Below are 20,507 nucleotides of genomic sequence, written 5' to 3' on the forward strand. Positions count from 1 at the left end.
TTTGCCTAATTTTTCTGTTATTGATTTCCACTTTTATGGCCTTGTGGTCTGAGAAGATGTTTTGTAATATTTCAATGTTTTGGATTCTGCAAAGGTTTGTTTTATAACCTAATATGTGGTCTATTGTAGAGAATGTTCCAAGTACGCTAGAAAAAAAAAGTATACTTTGCAGCAGTTGGGTGGAGAGTTCTGTATAGGTCAATGAAGTCAAGTTGGTTGATTGTTGTAATTAGGTCTTCTGTGTCTCTATTGAGCTTCTTACAGGATGTCCTGTCCTTCTCCGAAAGTGGTGTGTTGAAGTCTCCTACTATAATTGTGGAGGTGTCTATCTCACTTTTCAGTTCTGTTAAAATTTGATTTATGTATATTGTAGCCCTGTCATTGGGTGCATAAATATTTAATATGGTTATATTTTCCTGGTCATTTGTCCCTTTTATCATTATGTAGTGTCCTTCTTTATCGTTTGTGGTGGATTTAACTTCAAAGTCTATTTTGTCAGAAATTAATATTGCTACTCCTGCTCTTTCTTGCTTATTGTTTGCTTGATATATTTTTTTCCATCCTTTGAGTTTTAGTTTGTTTGTGTCTCTAAGTCTAAGGTGTGTCTCTTGTAGGCAGCATATAGACGGATCGTGCTTCTTTATCCAGTCTGAGACTCTCTGTCTCTTTATTGGTGCATTTAGTCCATTTACATTCAGCGTAATTATAGATAACTATGTGTTTAGTGTTGTCATTTTGATGCCTTTTTATGTGTGTTGTTGACAATTTCATTTTTTCACTTACTTTTTTGTGCTGAGACTTTTTTCTTTGTAAATTGTGTGTTCCTCATTTTCATAGTTTTTGACTTTATGTTTGCTGAGTCGTTACGTTTTTCTTGGTTTTTGTTTTGAGTTATGGGGTTACTATACCTCTTTGTGGTTACCTTAATATTTACCCCTATTTTTCTAATAAAAACCTAACTTGTATTGTCCTTTATCGCCTTGTATCCCTCTCCATACGGCAGTTCTATGCCACCTCTACTTAGTCCCTCTTTTTGATTATTCTGATCTTTTACATATTGACTTCAATGACTCCCTGTTTTGAGAATTTTTTTTCTTTTTCAAATTAATCTTAATTTGTTTTTGTGATTTCCCTGTTTGAGTTGATATCAGGATGTTCTGTTCTGTGACCTTGTGTTGTGCTGGTATCTGATATTATTGGTTTTCTGACCAAACAATTTCCTTCAGTATTTCTTGTAGCTTTAAAAAAAAAAAAAAAAAAAAAAATTTTTTTTTTTTTTTTGGTTTGGTTTTTGCAAATTCTCTAAGCTTGTGTTTGTCTGTAAATATCTTAATTTCGCCTTCATATTTCAGAGAGAGTTTTGCTGGATAAATGATCCTTGGCTGGCAGTTTTTCTCCTTCAGTGCTCTGTATATGTCATCCCATTGCCTTCTTGCCTGCATGGGTTCTGCTGAGTAGTCTGAACTTATTGATACTCCCTTGAGGGAGACCTTTCTTTTATCCCTGGCTGCTTTTAAAATTTTCTCTTTATCTTTGGTTTTGGCAAGTTTCAGGATAATATGTCTTGGTGTTTTTCATTTTGGATCAATGTTAAATGGGGTTCGATGAGCATCTTGGATAGATATCCTTTCGTCTTTCATGATGTCAGGGAAGTTTTCTGTCAGCAGATCTTCAACTATTCTCTCTGTGTTTTCTGTCCTCCCTCCATGTTCTGGGACTCCAATCACACACAAGTTATCCTTCTTGATAGAGTCCCACATGATTCTTAGGGTTTCTTCATTTTTTTTAATTCTTTTATCTGATTTTTTTTTCAGCTATGTTGGTGTGAATTCCCTGGTCCTCCAGATGTCCCACTCTGCATTCTAATTGCTCGAGTCTGCTCCTCTGATTTCTTATTGCATTGTCTAATTCTGTAATTTTATTTTTAATCTTTTGGATTTCTGAATGCTGTCTCTCTATGGATTCTTGCAACTTATTAATTTTTCCACTCTGTTCTTGAGTAATCTTTTTGAGTTCTTCAACTGTTTTATCAGTGTGTTCCTTGGCTTTTTCTGCAGATTGCCTTATTTCATTTCTGAGGTCATCCCTGATGTCTTGGAGCATTCTGTAAATTAGTTTTTTATATTCTGTATCTGATAATTCCAGGATTGTATCTTCATTTGGGAAAGATTTTGATTGTTTTGTTTGGGGGGTTGTAGAAGCTGTCATGGTCTGCTTCTTTATGTGGTTTGATATCGACTGCTGTCTCTGAGCCATCACTAAGATATTGTAGTGATTTATTCTATATTTGTTCACTGAGTTTTTTTTGTTTGTTTTCTTTCAATATATGTAGATGGGCTACTGGATTGTGCTGTCTTGATTGTTGTAGCCCTTGACTTACTTATGACCTATTACCAGCTGGTATGGGCTGTTACCAGGTATATATGCCTGAGTCCATTCACTATTCTTGAGTAGAATCTGATTTTGGATCATCAAGTGTGTGATGCACCCTATCACCTATCCACCTTGAGAAGTAGTGGTGATAGTTGCATGCATCAGATTCTAGTAGCAGCTGGGGTTCACACTCCATGGGGCACAGGATGCTGACAGGCTTTCCCCAAGTGTCAGTGAGTTAGGTGTGTCTCTATTCCTAAAGCACCTTGGTGGGTGGCCTCTGCAGCTGTACCTTAGGCCCCCAATGCAAGTACCTCTACAGATTGGTAGGTGTCACCCCCCTTAGACCCCTAAGGCAGGAGGCTAGGTGGTCTAGGGGGAGCTTCAGCCCTCAGTTCCCTGTTGTGGGTCAGTGAGGGCTCTGTTGAATATGCAGAGATATCAGACCTGGGAAACTTGTCTTTCCAGTAAATCCGCTAAAAAAAAAAATGCAGTCAGATCCCTATCAGAAATGCCTTTGCATTATAATAGCCACCTTGTTCCCTGTAGGGTTGAAAGCCGGAGACTGTGGATCACATATGCTTGGCTGGAGCTGTTTGTGTGTTTTTAGTCCAATTAGGGAAGGATTTTTGGTCCCTCGGTTTTTTGTGGTTGCTTCTCTCAGACTGGAAGAATGGGTTAGGAAAAGACCAAAAAAAAAAAAAAAAAAAAAGGGAAAAGAAAAACCACGGAGCATTTCTCCTTCTGGCACAGGAAATTCCAATGTTAATGAAGCCGACTGGGAAGGGGAGGGGAGGGTTCAGAAAAACAGGAGAGAGTAGCACTCCGGAATATAGACAAAATTACTTATCTTGCTTGGGATGACTATTTTATCTGAGATTCCTGAGGGTCATGTCGCCTATGTGTGCTGGCTGGGTAGAGATTGCCCCCGAGGGTCAGGCCCGCAGAAGCTGTGGTCAGTTACTCCGCTGCCAGTCCAAAGCCCAGTGTCAAGGTTCCCTGGCTGGGACGCTGCAGTCCCGGCTCCAAAAGCAGTCACTGCCTTCCGGCACCTTCTCTTCCCGCCAGCTGCGTCGCCGTGCCACCCGCGCTGACTGTCTGGGCCCCCTCCCGAGGTCAGTTCAGGGGGTAGGGCTGCGCCCCGTGTTTGCACGGTCAGAGGATGTTGTGTTCAGCTCCCCTGCGCCCAATCCTAAGCCCAGCGCCAAGGTTACCTGACTGGGACACTGGCTCCAGGCTCCGAAAACAGTCACTGCTTCCCCGTAGTTGTTCATTCTCGGTCTCTGTCACTCAGGTCAACTCTTTGAATCTGTGTTTGTTGGTCAGTGTTCGTAGATTTTCATGTATGTGATCGATTCACTTGTTTTTCCGAGTTTTTGTTGCAAGAGGGATCCGAGGTAGTGTCTACCTAGTCAGCCATCTTGGCCCCCCTCTATCAGATATTCATTTTTTAATCTAAATTTTTCCAAGGATAAAATTCCAAGCAAGCTTGGGCTATTTTGCATTATTACTAATACAGCATTATTTATATCAGTTTTCTTTAAATGTGAATGTAACATAAGGACATAAAATATTCCACACCTACAAAAAAATGTTCTATCATGTCTTATGAATTATCTTTAAGAGCATTAGTAGTCACAATAATGATTATTTTCCATGATGTTTATATTAAGTATGCTAATGATATAGGCTCTTTTTTTCAGATATATGGATCATGAATATTTTCTTCTAGTCTAAATGCCTCTTTATTTTCTTCATGATGAAAAGTAGAAGTTTTAAATTTTGATAATGACTAATTCATCTTTTTTTTTTTTTTTATCTTTAATGGCTCATGCCTTTTGTGCCTTACCTAAGAAATATTTGTCTAACTTTAAAGTCACAATGATTTTTTTCTATCTTATTTTTCTGGAACTTTGTTTTTGCTCTATCTATGTTTAGATATAGGATCCATTTTTATTTAATTTTTTCTGTATGATGTCACATAGGATTAATGTTCATTTTGTTATCTTATGGCTAATCAGTTTTTCAGCACAAGTGTCTTAAAATGTTTGAAGAAAAAAAAAACTTCCTAAATGTATTTAGTAGCACATTCCTTTCTGGAAGTGTTTCACAAACACTTTGAACAATAAACGTAAATTCTAGTAGATCTTATTTGGTGAATATAATTCAAGTGGGTTTCAAAGAAATATAAAATTTAGTGGAGAATATTTTTGAAATGATTTATTTACAAAAACAGGAGAAATTTTGCTGTAGATACCAGTGACGGTTAATTTTATGTGTTAACTTGATTAGGCTATGGGGTCCAGTTGTTTGGTAAACAACTAGTCTAGGTGCTGTTATCAAGTAATTAAATCCGTCAGCCTTAAGTAAAGCAAATATCTTTCATAAAGTGAGTGATCCTCAACCAGTTGACAGCCAGTAGAGCAAAAAGGGAGTTTCCATAGGTTGTATTCTGCCTCCAGGCTATAAATAGATATTTTGCCAGAACTTCCTGCTATTGTCTGACCTGCAAATGTTAAGCCACAAGCCTGCAGAAGTCTCTAGCCTGCGATCTAGTTCTGCATATTGGGAGGATTTCCCTTCACCACTGTCCTTCAGGGAGGTTCTAGAAAGGGGCTGTAGTGCTGCTGTCCACTTTTGAGTGGTGTTTGTGTATTGCACAGAACCATCTCTAAACCAGGCATGAGTTTTCTCTTCCTCAGTCAAATGATCATAAAGAACTCCTCATGGGGCCATAGGTGCAGATTGGAAGAGGGCAGATAATGTGACAGGAGTGAAGATCATGGGCATTTGGGCCACTTCCTCATGCAACTTACTTGAAACTGAAGGTCCTGTTTGAGCCTGATCTTGTACACAGCATTTCTAATTAATGATGGAGTGTTGCTGTGCTTGTCCAACTTTATGGCTTTGTGGGTCAGACAACATCTAGTATGTGATGGGGAACTCAGGCCACATGGTGACTTGGTGGCCTGTGGTTAAGTGTTCAGTCTCTGCTAAGGCACATTAAGAAGCCAAAAGCTGTTTCTCAAAAGGACAGTAGTTAACTGCAGAGGATGGCAGGGCTTTGCTCCAAAATCCTAAGTGTCTGCACTGTGATTCACAAGAGGCTCCAAGCAGCATCTTTAACTGCTACTGACAGCTCAAGAACCATTGGATCAGCTGGATAAAATGGCCCAAGCATCAGAGCTGCTTTCATGGCAACCTGAACCTGTTGCAGAGCCTTCTCTTGTTCTGGGCCCTGCACAAAAGTAGCAGCTTTTCAAGTCACGTGATAAATAGGCTGGAGTAACACACACGAATGAGGGATATGTTGCTTCTCAAATCCAAAGAGGTCCACCAGGTGTTGTGCCTCCTTTTTAGTTGTGGGCGGGACAAGATGCAAATAACTTATCCTTAACTTCAGAAGGACTATCTTGAAATGCCCCACACCACTGGACCCCTAGAAATTTCACTGAGGTGGAAGGCACATTAATTATTTTTTTAATTGTGCTGTAAGAGAAAGTTTACAAATCAAGTCAGCCTCTCATACAAAAACTTACACCTTGCTATGTAACCCTAGCTGCTCTCCCCCAATGTGACAGCATGCTCCTCCTCTCCACCCTGTATTCCCTGTATCCATTCAACCAGCTCCCATTCCCCTCTGCCTTCTCATCTCACCTCCAGACAGGAGCTGCCTGCATATTTTCATGTATCTTTTTGATCCAAGAAGCTCACTCCTCATCAGTATCACTTTCTGTCTTATAGGCCATTCCAATCCCTGTTTAAAGTGTTGACTTTGGGAATGGTTCCAGTCTTGGGCTAACAGAGGGTCCAGGGGCCATGATCTCTGGAGTTTGTCCAGGCTCAAGTCAGACCCTTAAGTCTGGTCTTTTTATGAGATTTCGAGGTCTGCAACCCACTGTTCTCCCTCTCCATCAGGGATTCTCTGTTATGTTCCCTGTGAGGGCAGTCATTGGGTGGTAGCTGGGCACCATCTAGTTCTTCTGGTCTCAGGCTGATGTAGTCTCTGCGTTATGTGGCCTTTTCTGTCTGTTGGCTTATATTCACCTTGTGTCTTTGGCGTTCTTCATTCTCCTTTGCTTCAGGTGTGTTGAGACCAACCGATGCATCATCCATGGCAGTTTGCTAGCGTTTAAGACCCCAGACGCCACTCAACAAAATGAGATGCAGAATGTTTTCTCAATACTTTTTGTTATGCCAGTTGACCTAGATATCCCCTAAAACCAAGGTCCTCAGAACCCTGTCCCTCCTTCTCTAGCCTTTGAAGCATTTGGTTTTTTTTAGGAAACTTCTTTGCTTTTTGTTTAATCCAGTTGTGCTGACCTCTCCTGTATTGTGTGTTCTTGTCTACTATCTAATTAGTGAATACCACTCTCCCTCCCTCCCCCCCTCCTAACCATCAAAGATTATTTTCTTCTGTGTTTAAACTTTTTCTTGAGTTCTTATAATAGTGGTCTCATACAATATTTGTCCTTTTGTGACTGACTGATTTCACTCAGCATAATGCCTTCCAGATTCCTCCATGTTGTGAGATGTTTCTCAGATTCATCATTGTTCTTTATCTTTGAGTAGTATTCCATTGTGTGAATATACTATAATTTGTTTATCCATTCATCCTTTGATGGGCATCTAGGTTGTTACCATCTTTTTTGCTATTGTGAACAGTGCTGCAGTGAACATGGGTATGCCTCTATCTACTTGTGTGAAGGCTCTTATTTCCGTAAGATATATTCCAAGAAGTGGGATTGCTGGATGGTATGGTAGTTCTATTTCCAGCTTTTTAAGGAAGTGCCAAATCCATTTCCAACGTGGTTGTGTCATTTTACATTCCCACCAGCAGAATATAAGTGTTATAGTCTCTCCACAGCCTCTCCAACATTTATTATTTTGTGTAGCTTGGATTAATGCCAACCTTGTTGGGGTGAGATGGTATCTCATTGCAGTTTTGATTTGCTTTTCTCTAATGGCTACTGATTGTGAGCATTTCCTCATGTATCTGTTAGCTGCCTGAATGTCTTCTTTGGTGAAGTGCCTGCTCATATCTTTTGTTCATTTTTTAATTGGGTTATTTCTCCTTTAGTTGTTGAGTTTTTGCAGTGTCATGTGGATTTTAGAGATCAGATGCTGATTGGAAATGTCATAGCTAAAAACATTTTCCCAGTCTGTAGGTAGTCTTTTTATTATTTGGGTGAAGTCTTTGGATAAGTATAAGTTATCTAGTTTCTCTTCTGATGTTCGTGCATTGTTAATAATGTTTTGTATACTGTTTATGCCATGTATTAGGGCTCCTAGCATCCCTATTTTTAATTCCATGATCTTTATCATTTTAGATTTTGTATTTAGGTCTTTGATCCATTTTGAGTCAGTTTTTGTGCATGTGTGAGCTATGCATTTTGTTTCTTTTTTTGCAGATGGATATCCAGTTATGCCAGCACAATTTGTTAAAGAGATTGTCTTTTCCTCATTTAACAGACTTTGGGCCATTCTCAAATATCAGCTGCTTGTATGTGGATGGATTTGTGTCTGGATTCTTGATTCTATTCCATTGGTCTATGTACCTGTTGTTGTACCAGTACCAGCCTGTTTTGACTACCGTGGCAGTGTAATAGGTTATAAAATCAAGTAGTGCGAGGCCTCCACTTTGTTCTTCTTTTTCAGTAATGCTTTATTTATCTGCGGCCCCTTTCCCTTCCATATGAAGTTGGTGTTCTGTTTCTCCAGCCCATTAAAATATGTCATTGGAATTTGGATTGGGATTGCATTGTGTATATAGATTGCTTTGGGTAGAAAAGCCATTTTTACAATGTTGAGTCTTCCTATCCATGAGCAAGGTATGTTTTTCCACTTATATACATCTCTTTTGATTTCTTGCCTTAGTGTCTTGTAGTTTTCTTTGTATAGGTCTTTTACATCTCTGGTTAGATTTATTCCTAAGTATTTTATGTTCTTGGAGGCTATTGTAAATGGTATTGATTTGGTGATTTCTTCTTCGACCCTCTCTTTTTTGGTGTAGAGGAATCCAACTGATTTTTATGTTGTTTTGTATCCTGATACACTGCTGAGGTTTATGGGTTTACACTGCTGAACTCTTCTATTAGTTTAAGTAGTTTTCTTAGGGATTCTTTCGGGTTTTCTGTGTATAAGATCATGTCATCTGCAAATAGACATACTTTTACTTCTTCCTTACCAATTTGGATGCCCCTTATTATTTTTTTTATTTCTCTGTGTAGCATAATTGCTCTGGCTAGAACCTCCAGCACAATGTTGAATAAGAGTGGTGATAAAGGGCATCTTTGTCTAGTTCCTATTCTCAAGGGGAAAGCTTTCAGTCTGTCTCCATTTAGGATGATGTTGGCTGTTGGCTTTGTATAAATGCCCTTTATTATGTTGAGGAATTTCCCTTCTATTCCTAACTTAGAATTTTTATCGTGAAAGGTGTTGGACTTTGTCAAATGCCTTTTCTGTATCACTTAATAAGATCCTGTGGTTCTTGTCTTTTGTTTTATTTATATGATGGATAACACTGAATGTTTTTTCAAATGTTAAACTATCCCTGCATACCTGGTATGAATCCCACTTGGTTGTGATGAATTATTTTCTTGATATGTTGTTGATACCTGTTTGCAAGAATTTTCTTGAGGGTTTTTGCATCTAAGTTCATGAGGGATGTAGGTCTGTAATTTTCTTTTTTTGTAGTGTCTTTACCTCCTTTTGGTATCAGGGATATGTTGGGTTCATAGAATAAGTTTGGGAGTATCTCATCCTTTTCTATGCTCTGAAACACCTTAAGAAGTAGTGGTGTTATCTATTCTCTGAACGTTTGCTCAAATTCTCCAGTGAAGCTGTCAGAGACAGGGCTTTTTTGTTGTTGTTGTTGTTGTTGGGAGTTTTCTAATTACCTTTTCAATCTCTTCTTTTGTTATGGGTTTATTTTGTTGTTCTGCTTCTTTTTGTGTTATTTTAAGTAGGTAGTGTGCTTCTAGAAATTTGTCCATTTCCTCTAGGTTTTCAAATTTGTTAGAGTACAATTTTTCCTGGTAATATGATATGATTATTTTAATTTCAGTTGGGTCTGCTGTGATATCACCCATCTCATTTATTATTCACATTATTTGCTTCCTCTCCTGTTTTTCTTTTGCAGTTTGGCTAATGGTTTATTGATTTTGTTATTTTTTTCAAAGAACCAGCTTTTGGTCTTGTTAACTCTTTCAATTGTTTTTCTGTTCTCTATTTCATTTAATTCTGCTCTAATTTTTATAATTTGTTTTCTTCTGGTGACTGAGTGTTTCTTTTGTTGTTGTCTTTCTGTTTGAGTTGCAGGTATAATTCTTTAATTTTAGCCCTTTCTTCTTTTGGGATATGTTGATTTATTGCTATAAATTGACCTCTGAGTATTGCTTTATCTGTGTCCCAAAGGTTCTGATAGGAAGTGTTTTTATTCTCATTGGATTCTATGAATTTATTTATTATGTCCTTAATTTCTTCTCTAAACCAGTGGGTTTTTAAGCTAGGTGTTGTTCATTTTCCATGTGTTTGATTTCTTTTCCCTGTTTTTTCTGTTATTGAATTATACTTTCATGGCTTTATGGTCACAGAAGATACTTTGCAATGTTTTGATGTTTTGAATTCTGTTAAGGATTGCTTCATGATCTAATATGTGGTCTATTCTGAAGAATGCCCCATGTGCCTTGGAAAAGAAAGTATGAGTTTAGTACTGTCATTTTGATGTCTTTTCTTGTGTGTTGTTCACAGTTTCTTTTTTCACCTAATTTTTTTGTCCTGAGTAGTGTGTGTGTGTGTGTGTGTGTGTTCTTCCCCTCTTTTTATTGTTTTGATTTCGTTGAGTATGTTTTTCTTGTATTTTAATTTAATATGTAGAATTGTTAGTCTCCTTTGTGGTTACCTTACTATTTACCCCTACTTTTCTAAGTTTAAACCAAACTTTTATCTCTTTATATTGTCTTGACTTCCTCACCTTGTGAAAGATCTATGACTACATTATTTAGTCCTTCTTTGTTGATTTAATTTTGTCATCTTTTACATAATGACATCGCTGTCTCCATGTTTTGAGCATTCAGCATGCTCTCAAAAAAATGAATCAAGAAATCTTCCAGAGGAAGATATATTCCTGGAACTACCAGAGGTAGAATACAACAGATTAATATGCAGAACTCTTCAAGAGATCAGGAAGAAGATGAGGCAAAACACAGAACAAGCCAAGGAACACAGGGATAAAGCAGTCAAGGAAATTAAGAAGGTTATTCAAGAGCATAATGTCAAATTTAATAGGCTGCAAGGAACAACAGATAGACAGCGAACAGGAGTTCAGAAGACTAACAACAAAATTTCAGAATTAGACAACTCAATAGAAAGTCAGAGGAGCAGAATTGAGGAAATGGAACTCAGAATTAGTGAGATTGAAGATAAAACACTTGACACCAATATATCCAAAGAAAAGTCAGATTAAAAAATAAAGAAGCCCTAAGAATCATGTGGATTCTATCAAGAGAAATAACTTACAAGTGATTGAAGTAATAGAACAGGGAGATAGAACAGAAAAAAACAGAGGCAATCATTGAAGATTTGTTGGTGGAAAAATTCTCTGATATTGTGAAAGATGAGAAGATGTCTATCCAAGATTCTCATTGAAACCCACACAAGGTAGATCCCAAAGGAAAGTCACAAAGACGTATTATAATCAAACTTGCCAAAACCAAAGATAAATAGAGAATTTTAAGAGTGGCTAGGGATAAACGAAAAGTCATCTACAAAGGAGAGTCAATAAGAATAAGCTCGAACTACTCAGCAGAAACTATGCAGGTAAGAAGGCAATGGGATGACATATGCAAAGCCTTGAAGGAAAAAAAAAATTGCCAACCAAGAATCATATATACAGCAAAACTGTCTCTCAAACATGAAGGCAAAATTAGAACATTTCCAGATAAACAGAAGTTTCAGGAATTTGCAAAAACCAAACCAAAACTACAAGGAATACTAAAGGGAGTCCTCTGGTTAGATAATCAATAACATGAGATAACAACCCAAGACTAGAACACAGAAAAGGGCAACCAGATATCAGCCCAAATAGGGAAAAGATAAACTGCTCTGGAGATTGTTGTAACAGGTATGGAGAAAAAGGCATTAGCCAGATATATAGCTACAAAGCAGGTCCCAGAAGATGTATTAATTTGCTCAAGCAGCAAAACCATATCTGGAACAACACCTGCAATTGGAGTCACCACCTGGTTAAGTTTTCAGTAAGCAATTGTCATTCTCCAAGATCCATCTGCTTTTTCCAGAAGCCAGGTAGGTGAGTTGAACGCAGGCCTGGTGAGAATCACCATCCCTGCATCCTTCAAGTCTTTAATGATGGCTCTAATCTCTGCAATCCCTCCAGGAATGCAGTATTGCTTTTGGTTTACTATTTTCCTGGGTAGGGACAGTTCTAATGGCTCCCACTCAGCTTTTCCTACCAGAAAAGTCTTTACTCCATTTGTCAGGGATCCAGTGTGGGAGTTCTTCCAGTTGCTGAGTATATCTGTTCCGATTATTCACTCTGGACCTGGGAAAATCACTAAAAATTGTAGAAGGGTATCAAACACGTGATAACCCAGAGCCTTGTCTCTCACCAATATCTGATCTATTGGTGATATTTTGCATATTTCTATTGCCACCTCGGAAACCCTGGTGGCATAGTGTTTAAGAGCTATGGCTGCTAACCAAAACGGTCGGCAATTCAAATCCACCAGGTGCTCCTTGTAAACTCTCTGGGGCAGTTCTACTCTGTCCTATAGGGCTGCAATGAGTCAGAATCAAATCAATGTCAACTGGTTTCATTTGGTTTACTGCGACCTCACACCATGGATTAGCATTGCCTCCTTTACTGCTAGAAGCAGAGTTATCAATATCTATAAGGCTAACCAGACTTGAGAACCAATTTAGGAAACTCGTCCTTACAATTTTGTTTCTCTGGAGCCACTCTCTGTACCAAATATCTTAGGCTAGGTTCTCTAGAGAAGCAAAACCAGTGAAGTGTATAAATACATATATAGAGAGATTTATGCCAAGGAAATGACTCACGCAATTTTAAAGGCTGGAAAATTCCAAGTCCATGGGTCAGGCTGAAGTTTTCTCCTGAATCATGTAGCTGCAGGGGCTGGTGAATCCAAAATTGGCAGGTAAGTCAGCAACCATCTGACTCACAGGCTGAGGAGGCTGACTAATTCCAAGATTGGCAGGTAAGCTGCACGCTCAAGTCCCAAGAATCAGAGATCAAATGAACAGGAGCCAACGGTAGGATCCAGAGCAAGCAAAAGCTAAAGAGTTTTGCCAGAAAGTCTACCTATATGAATGCAAGCCACACCCCCAAGGAAACTCCCTTTCAACTGATTGTCTACTCATAGTAGATCTCACCACAGAGGTGGTTGCATTATATCAGATCTCATCATGGAGGTGATTACATAATTACATAGCTACCAAACTAAATCATAATTGCTAATCCACTGAGAATCATGGTCCATCTTAAGTTCACACACAAGCCTAACTATCATACTCCTGAAGGAAGAAGTCCGTGCCGCACTAAAGGTATTGGTGAAAAACAAAGCTCCAGAATTTGATGGAATACCAGTCAAGATGTTTCAGCAAATAGATGCTGCCCTGGAAGCAGTCACTTGCCTATGCCAAGCAATTTGGGAGAAACTACCTGGCCATCTGGCTAGAAAACAAACAAAAAATCCTATTGCCATCAAGTTGATTGAGACTCATAGTGACCCTATAGGACAAAGTAGAAATGCCCCATAAGGTTTTCAAGGAGTGGTTGGCGGATTTGAACTGCTGACCTTTTGGTTAGCAGCCAAGCTCTTAACCACTACACCACCAAGTATCCAAGATCCATATTTGTGCCCATTCCAAAGAAAGGTGATCCATTAGAATGCAGAAATTATTGAACAGTATCATCACTATCACACACAAGTAAAATTTTGCTGGAGATAATTCAAAAACGGTTGCAGCAGTGCATGGACAGGGAACTACAGAAATTTGAGCTGGTTTCAGAAGAGGACATGGAATGAGTGGTACCGTTGCAAATATCAGATGATCTTCGCTGAAAGCAGAGAATGCCAGAAAGATGTTTACCTGTGTTTTATTGGCTATGCAAAGGCATTTAACTGTGTGGATCATAACAAATTATGGATAATATTGTGAAGAGTGGAAATTCCAGGACACTTAATTGTGCTCATGCAGAACCTCTACATAGACCATGAGGCACTCGTTCAAACAGAACAAGGGGTTACTGTGTGGTTTCAAATCAGGAAAGGTTTGTGTCACTGTACTTTAACTATACTTATTCAATCTGTATTCTGAGCAAATAATCCGAGAAGCTGGACTATATGAAGAAGAACACAGCATCAGGATTGGAGGAAGACTCATTAACAACCTGTTATATGCAGATGACACAACCTTGCTTGCTGAAAGTGAAGAAGACTTGAAGCACTCACTGACGAAGATGGAAGACTTCAGAATGGATTATGTTTCAATATGAAGAAAACAAAAATCCTCACAACTGGACCAATAAGCAGCATCATGATAAACAGAGAAAAGACTGAAGCTGTACAGGATTTCATTTTACTTGGATCCACAATCAATGCCTAAGGAAGCAGCAGCCAAAAAAATCAAATGAACCAGACTTAATGGTCTGGCTGAGACTGGAGGAAACCTTGAAGCCATAGCCCTCGGATACTCTGTTAATCCAGGACTAAAACCATTCCCAAAGCCCACTCTTCAGACAAAACTATAAACTATAAAACAAAATTATACTTGTGAAGAGTGTGCTTCTTGGTTCAATCAGATACAAGAAGCCAAATGGGCAGCTCCTGTCTGGAGGCAGGATGAGAAGGCAGGAGTGGACTGGAACTAGCTGAATGGACACAAGAAACCTGAGATGGAAAGGGGAGCACACTGTCACTTATAGGAACTGCAACTAATGTCACATAACAATATTTGTATAAAGTTTTCTATGAGAAACTAACTTAAGTTGTAAACTTTCACCTACAGCACACACACACACACACACAAATCAAACAGCTCATTGCTTTGGGCCAATCTGCTGCAAATGACCTTTTTAAAGTGTTCAAAAGCAAAGATGTCACTTTCAGTAATAAAGTGCACTTGACCCAATCACCTCATACACATGCAGAAGCTGGACAATGAATAAGGAAGGCCCAAGAATAATTGATGCCCTCGAATTATGGTGATGGAGAGGAATGTTGAATATACCATGGACCACCAGAAAAATGAACAAATCTGCCTTGGAAGAAGTTCAGCTAGAATGTTGCTTTAGAAACAAGGATGGCAAGACTTCCTCTCAAGTACTTTGGACATGTTCTAAGGAGGGATTAGTCCCTGGGAATGGACGTCATGTTTGGTAAAGCAGAGGGTCAGCAAAAATAGAAAGATCCTCAGTGAGATGAATTAACGCAGTGGCTTCAACAACGGGCTCAAACATGGCAACAATTGTGAGGATGGTGCAGAAATAGGCAGTGTTTCATTCTGTTGTATATAAGTTTGCTATGAGTTGGAAATGACTCGACATCACCTAACAACAACAACATAAGTGAATGTATTCTAGGTCAATTAAACAGAAGACTTAATCATTAGATAGGGAGTCACAGCCTTTCAATAAATTCCAAACTTGAGCTGTTTTACAGACCACAATCCTTAAATGAAAGGGAGTCTGGGTCCCCTTTAGGAAGGACCCCACTACACATTACATTGCCAAAATTTTACATTGTTAATATTTCTCACGGGCTTCACCAACGGGCTGTATTGTCTTTTACCAAAGTTATTGTTCATTGGGAGAAAAGAAATAGATGTTTTGGGAATTACTGGAGACTGGTTATAAACTGACACTAATACCAGGAGAGCATAAATGCCACTGTGGTTCATCATTCGGCTGAGTTCCATCTCACAGTGGGTCCAGTGAGTCCCTGAACCCATTCTGTGGTGATTTCCAATGACCGAAAACACTGCTAGCTTTTGTGGGCCAGAACAAAAGAAGGATCTGCCACAGATCTAGACTGCCATGCAAGCTGCTCTGTCACTTGGGCCGTATGATCCAGCAGATCCAAAGGTGCTTAAAATGTCAGATAGAGATGTTGTTCAGAGATTTTGGCAGCCTATTGGTAAATCACAGTACAGAACCTTAAGATTATGGAGCAAACCCCTACAATCCTCTGAAGAAAATTTCTCTCCTTTTGAGAAACAGCTTTTGTCTTGATGTGGAGCCCAAGAGAATGAAATCTTAATCATGGGCCACCAAGTTACCACGTGACTTGAGCTGCCTGTTATTAACTGAGTGTTGTCTGACCCATAAAGTCATAAAGTTGGGCATGCTTGCTGAAGGTTAGGTGCATGTTGAGGGTAAAGAAATGTGGAGTATGTAATAGAACAAAGTAGTTACAGATACCAGCTGTGAACATGTGTACAGATAGAGAAATGAGGACAAATCGTTATGGGTAATTCTGCTTGTTTTGTTATGATTAGGTTTGTTTCAGTGTGTGTGTGTTTATACATATCAAATATGTTATATTTCCTTTCATATCCCATTTGTTGTTGTTGTTGTTGTCAGGTGTTGTCCAGTCAGTTCCAACTCATAGTGATCCTATGTACAACAGAGGAAACAATGCCCAGTCCTTTATTCCATTACTTATCATAAACATAAGATGCATTAACTTTGCATCCTCTTTGGAAAAGTGATTAGTACATTTTCGGTTTACCCAGGATAGATGTACCATGGTAAGCAGAAGTAATGCCTTTCTTATTTTCTTTATTTGGAAAGTGCATATGGTTTAAGGACATGTGTATGGGTGCTAAGTTGCCAAATGGTGGCATGTAATGTTTAATTTTATTTGTCAACTTGCCTAAGCTCTGGTGACCAGTTGTTTGGTAAAATACAAATCTAGTTGCTATTATGAAGTAATTACATGTGATTAAATTACATACCTTAAGTAAAGCATTGATTGGGTGGGCCTCAACCAATTAAAAAAAAAATTCCCTGGGGTGTGTTCTGTCTCTAGTATAAATACACATTCTGTCAGAATTCCGTTACTTTCTTCAATCTTCCTATCATCTGACCTGTAGATTTCTGGATGCAAGCCTGTAGGAATATCCAGTGCCTGACCTACAGATTTTGGACTTGTCAGCCCTACAATCAATCATGTGAGCCAATTCTTGAAGTAAATCTCTCTTTCTACATATATGTGTGTATAAAATGACCAAGAAGCAGTGAAGTGACCTTCTAGTAAACATACTTCTGAAATAAGGAAAAAATTTCCTCTGAAATAAGGAGATTTACTAGGGTGGTGCCTAAAAGAAATTATTATTAGCAAAGTAACCAATGTATGTATTAATGATTTGTAGGTGAAATACTGTTGAATTTTACCAATAATATCTAGGTATTTTCCTACAAATAATCAATCATACAGGTAGTGAGGTTTACATGCTATTTTGTTATCAAGAACTATTTGCTCCTTTGGTCCCATCATCTCTTTTCAGATACTAGTTACAATGATATACAATTTCTACATCAATATGAACATTCTTAGATCAGTATTTCTGTTAGAAGATATCTGGCCTTTATTTACTCATCATTGCTCTCAATTTCTCCATCTCTCAAATTATATTGTCTCCATAAATTTCAACCTCCTTTACCCCAGTATAGTTATAAACACCTATGCCATTCTTTCTTTAGAGAGTAAGAAATCTACTGCTTAAAAGATAAAGAGTTGTAAATCATGGAAACTATAGTTTTAAATGAAATGGTTTAATTGATTCCTATCTCCATCACTTTTTTTTTGGCTAAATTATCTTGAGGAATTTCATAAACCTCTTCAGATCTCAGCTAATATGAACTCTTTAAGTTTGCTTAGGAGTTTAAATGTATTAACATGTGTAAAGCTTCAGACATAATGCCAGGCACAAAATTTGTGCCTGGTAAATGCTAGTTGCCTTCACCTTCTTTAGTGATAACTGTGTAACTATGGGGTAAAGTGATTGTAACATTTAGAGTTATCAATGTCTAAGGATCATATGCCTGATTAAAAGAAGGGAGGAAATTAATATTTATTGAGTGTCAGGCAATGCAGTAATTGCTTTTCCCTATCTCATCTTACTGTATTCTCATAATAGCTTATTGAGGTAATTGTTATTGTCCATAGCTTTGTAAAAAAAAGACTCCTGCTAAATACGTTAACTTGTCCAGTCTGTATCACGCAAATAATAGATGAAATAATGAAAACAAAAACCCAAATCTCCTGGTTATAGTTTTTTTATCTTTCCTCACACCACACTGCTCTCAATTATGTACGGAGATAACAGCTTGAAGAACAAAACTCATGGTGTATTCTAAATAATTAGAAACATTAGTAAGCAAATTTTGATATAAAATTTAACTTTATACAATGTTATGAAACATTTTAAGCAATGAACCTCTTTTGATATATATTTCTAATAACATATTACTTTAATTAATCACTCCATACATACCTTGTTCATGTCTATTGTTACTAATAATATCTAGATATGGTAATTATTTTCTTTTAATGATAAAAATCTAGGCTCTGAATTTTTCTGTTTTCAAGATTGAAACTTACATTTGTATGAACACATTAAGATATCTCTCTGAATCTAGGGTTAATTACTTTAAACATTGTCTTGTCAAGGTACTAATGTTAATTGGAATTTGTCCAGTAAATATAATAAAAATATAATCTTATTATACATGTAGTAATATGAAAGACAAAGGAAGAAAATTGAGCTTTAATCTCAAAGGACAAATCAATTTATAATTACTAAACTCTAAATATTTTATCAATTTTATATGTTCTTCACTTCTTCCTGGAATTTCAAACATTAGAGGACTCCAGACAATTTTTAGTGGGTTTCCTTAGGGATAGCTTTATTTAAGTCTAGGCCTAAGAAAAATTAAGAATCATTAGACTTTATTTTTTGTTTTTTCCAATCTCTTTCTCTCTGTGTCCCATCTGTCCTCTCACTGTCTCTTAATCTCTTTCTCTCTTATTCTATTCCGAAGGCATTTTTAAGTTCAGACACTGTCATGAGACATAATGAAGGTTTCATGCCACACATAAGCTTCATAAATGTATATGCCACCTGCATTCTGTAGGGTACAAACAGTGCTCATATATTCTAAACTGAAAATAAGGACACATAATCTGGCAAAGTTTTGGGGTGGTAAGTTATATGTAGAAAAAATAGACTAAATTTTAGATTTCAAAATGATGAAATTTCTTTGTCTTTTAAGGATCCATGGGGACAACGCAATGGCATTTGTGAAATGAGAATAATGGTGAATTCTTTACTTTGCCACTGTGTGGGCTAAGAGAAATTATCTGCTGTCTAGCACATGACAACTATTCAATGTGCGGTTGTATAAAGTTTCAAATGCACCAGGCTTATTTTCTTTCCATCTCTGCTTGGTCAGTATAGTGTTCGTGTGTGTGTGTGTGTGTGTGTGTGTGTGTGTGTGTGAAGAAACTTAGTTTTGGTTTGGTCTGTGGAGCAGAAGATGGGGATTTTGGTCAAGTAGTTGTTTTTGTCTTGAGGAGTCCATCAGATACATCCTCTTCAGGTGACACATGGTCTCACAGTAGTGTTCAAAAAAAGATGTCCTCTCTTCATATACCTTTTTGTTTTATGAAGAGTAGAACAGATATTTTCCAACTTCCATTGCTAATAATTGTAATAACTGAAATTAAAATCCAGATGATCTACCTCTAAAGACATTGCTTTTAACCAACACATCCCAAGATTGGTGTCTGTCAGTGGCTCAATGGCAGATGATTAGTCTCTGTGATACAAATCACAGAGTTAGTCTCTCCACTGGCAGTGTGATTTGAGTTAGGCAGATGTTAAAAATCCATTTCAATGGTGAATTATTTTTGGAAAAGAAACTTTTATAAACAAGTGTTAAAGAAGAACTTGAAAGTCCACCATTATCTCTGTGAAGATAGGATTTGTTCTATTATTAAAACCTCCTGAATAAGAAAGCATTCCAAGTAGGATTCATGGGAAATGTAATTAGTGGAAACATCATGTTAGACTTATTGCCCAGCTGAGATCTTACTGTATTTTAAAAAAGTGAAAAGATAGTTTAAGCATTTGCATAAATATTTTTTCATTTTCTTAAGTATGAGACTCTTCCTAACCCTTCAAATAAGTTTTAACATGTTTTGTTGAAAACTTAAATAGAAAATGCATTAAGTTTAATGAAGCAACCATGCTAAGCCAAAGAAAAGGAAAATTATAAAGCCTATCCTAAAAGACAGTAGTAGTTTAAGCTATATCAGTAATAGGAAACAGGTACTTTTTATTGGAAAGTTGGATGTTCAATTAATGAAAAATAATGGGAGTTTTCTTATGGTTTGCATTTCATTTAAAATATTGATACAGTTGAATTTTTTCCAAGAAAAATAGTCTGTGATAACTGTGACTATTACCTGTAGATTATAGCAGCATCCAGCTGAGAAGCATTACAGTTATTATTATTGCACTATACAGAAATTTTTGTGCATTTGACTTGTGAAATTTTAAGTTTGTGCAAGTAAATATTACCTTTGATAAGTTAATGTAATATTAGACAAATAAAGACTATGGATTAATGAAGCAAAACAGCCAATAAACTTGCTATTTAAAATAAAAGTCAGTTTTATCAGTTTGTAGAGACTTTACTGAGGCCTTTGTGGCCCTGTTGTGGTCACTTTTATCCCCTACTCTGAGTGCAGGGTGCCATGACCTATTGATCATAAAATAGTTTTAGTATCAGTTGTGAATAAATCCGAGAAAATGTATAGAGTAACTTTTTGTCACAGAGACTTCCTCTCTGGGATGGAACTGATCTCTTTGAAATGTTATTTTCCTCAAACCCAAGTGTAATGGATTGAATTGTGTCCTCCCAAAATATGTGTCAGCTTGGTTAGGCTATGTGTGGTTGTCCTCCATTTTGTGATTTGCCTATATGTTATAAATTATAATCTCTGTCTGTGACTAAAGAGGATTAGGGTGGGATGTAACTAACACCGTTGCCCAGCCTACATCCCTGATCCAATGTCAATGGATTT

This window comes from Loxodonta africana, chromosome 23 (genome assembly GCF_030014295.1).
Source record: "Loxodonta africana isolate mLoxAfr1 chromosome 23, mLoxAfr1.hap2, whole genome shotgun sequence".
In the NCBI taxonomy this organism is placed as follows: domain Eukaryota; kingdom Metazoa; phylum Chordata; class Mammalia; order Proboscidea; family Elephantidae; genus Loxodonta; species Loxodonta africana.